The following is a 2,701-nucleotide window of genomic DNA, read 5'->3' on the forward strand; positions in this document are numbered from 1 at the left end:
CCCTCGGGCCCCTTCGCTTCATGTTATCTCTCAACCAAGTGCACTCCAGTAAAGCGTGATCTGAGAAGAATCCTCGTGTGGTGGTCGTTCTTTCTCGCTGGTCGAGGAGTTCGCCGCAGATGGCCTCCTGGCCTGTTATACCTGGGATTCGGCTCCTGTGACAAGATGAACAAAATGGAAACATCAAACCTGTGTCAAGAATCTTCTTTGACCGGAAGGCCTCCTGGGTAAGACTGCTGTGGCATCTATGCGCAGACCTCCCTTGCATGGACCCTTGGGTCCTCCTGACCACCGACAGCACTTACAACAGAGCTACTCACTGAATATGTGGGACAGCCAGCAGAGAGCAGAGGTGTGGATAAGGGTCTGCTGGAGTCATCACCTGATGATCCCCTGATGTCCTCATCGGCTCCCTGTACAGTGGGGACCAAATTGTTTGCTCAAATGAGTGAGAAATTGTAGCATCAGTTAGGGGAGACCTCTGTGATCTCTGTTCTGGTTTATTTCTGGTGCTGTGAAAAAAAACTCTCTGAGAAAAACAACCTGGAGGAGGAAGGTTTATTAGCTCACAGTTCCATGGTTGGGGGATCCCAGTGGCAGGAGCTTGAAGTACCTGCTTCTATTCCATCCGGTCAGAGGAGAGTGGTAACTGCACGTCTGTATTCAAATCATACTTTTTGCCCTTATACAGTTCAACATCTCCCACTTAGGGAATGGTGCCGTCCACAGCTGAGGTTCTCCTACCTCAATTAAAGCATCAAAGACAATCAGTCCCCCACAGAAAGGCCCATAGGACAACTTAACCTAGACAATCATTGAGATTCTCATCCCAGCTGATTCCAAAATGTGTCACGTTGACCAAATGAACTACAAACTCAGACTATGGGCTCATTCTGTTGCTCACTAAGAGATGCCTGGAGGTTAATCAGTGCCTTGACTCTGAAAATTAATTAATTAGTTAATTAACAAACAATGCATATTTATTAAATTTCAACAGTGTACTAGGTGAAGTTCTCAAACAGAGGCATGCTGAACAAGAGCTGTCTGTACAGAACTTACATGTGAATGGAGGGGACACAGCGCATACGTGTACACTCTAAAGTTATGTAGTGTGTGCTGTGAAGAAGAAAGGATTTTCTTTTAAGTAGGGGACCACTAACTATTATAGCACTTTGGTTAGGTTTGTCCTTGAACAGATAGATGCTCGCATGAAGTGTAGGGACAATGGTCCACGTGAAGAGACGAATGAAGGACATTTCAGGCAGAGAGAAACGCAGGTGTGAAGGCCCTAAGAGAGGGTGGAGTGTGTTTGATATGCATGGGAGCAGCAGAGGAGGCCAGCATGGCAAGGAGATGGGAAATGACTAGAGCACAGTCCAGATCCAGCTGAGATCACTGAGAATACCGTGGTGTAGATCTTATGTTAAGTGCAATGGGAAGCTGGTAGGGTTGAGACTGTGACGGAATGACGTGCATGACTCTGGTTTATCTTTGGAGAGTAAACTGAAGAAGGAACAAGGAAACAAAAGGAAAGACATGGCAAGGAGCCCATTGCAATAATGCAGAGGGAAGTGTGGTGGGAGTGGTAAGGAGTAGTGGTCTTCCGCATCAATTTTGAAGGTCGTATAGGATTTTCTAGGGATTGGATGTGGAGTGCGCAGATTAAAAAAGAGGTGATGTTGACTCCAAGGAGTTTGGTCTGAGCAGCTGCTGTGTTCTGAGGCAGAGAGGAGACTATTGAGCAGCAGGGCAGGGGTAATGGCTAATCAGAAGTTTGGGGTATATTATATTTGAGAATCAGTGGGTATGTGGAACATGCAGGCAGACAGGGGCAGGGTGGAGGTATACATTTTAGAGCTGTCAGAATACTTGATGTTATGGGATTTTATGGGCCACTTGGGAAGTGTAGTAAAAAAAGAAAAAGAAGATGCCTGAGAAGGCACCTGAGGTTAGTCAGTGATGTGGGACGTCTTTCTGAACACTGTGAATATGCGTTGCTCTCATTGGTTGATAAATAAAGCTGCTTTGGCCTATGGCAAGGCAGGATAGAGCTAGGTGGGAAATCCAAGCAGAGATACAGGAGAGGAAGGGTGGAGTCTGGGAGATGCCAGCAGCCTCCCAAGGAGCAAGTCAGATCGCCACCAGTAAGCCACGGGCCATGTGGCGATACATAGATTAATAAATATCGGTTAATTTAAGATGTAAGAACTAGCTAATGATAAACTTGAGCCACTGGTCAAACAATTATAATTAATATTAAGCCTCTAAGTGGTTATTTTAAAAGCAGCCGTGGGACCAGGTAAGACAAAAGGCCTCTGGCTACAAATGGTGTACCAATGTGGAACTCTCAAAATCCATAAGGCCCAAGGAAGCTTATAAAAGGGCTCTAGTCACACATAAATGAAGCCAAAGCCACTTTCCTAGTTGTGTCTCTCATGCAAGCCAGGGTACAGAGATGCCACAGCATGCCGGCTTGAGCATGGCATGGCAGATTTCCACCATGATACACAGAGGTGTCTCCAAGCTGGCAGCATGCTGCATGTAAGGTTTAGCTTTTGCTCATGTAGACAAAAAAGGCTACAAGTTACACAGTAAAAAGATGTCCAGACAGAAAAACCTCTAAACAGGTTTTCAATGTGTTCTACAATGTACATAGGCTTAAGAAAGGAAGAAAATAGGTACAGGCAGTTATAGAAAGAAA

This window comes from Microtus ochrogaster, linkage group LG9 (assembly GCF_000317375.1).
Source record: "Microtus ochrogaster isolate Prairie Vole_2 linkage group LG9, MicOch1.0, whole genome shotgun sequence".
NCBI lineage: Eukaryota > Metazoa > Chordata > Mammalia > Rodentia > Cricetidae > Microtus > Microtus ochrogaster.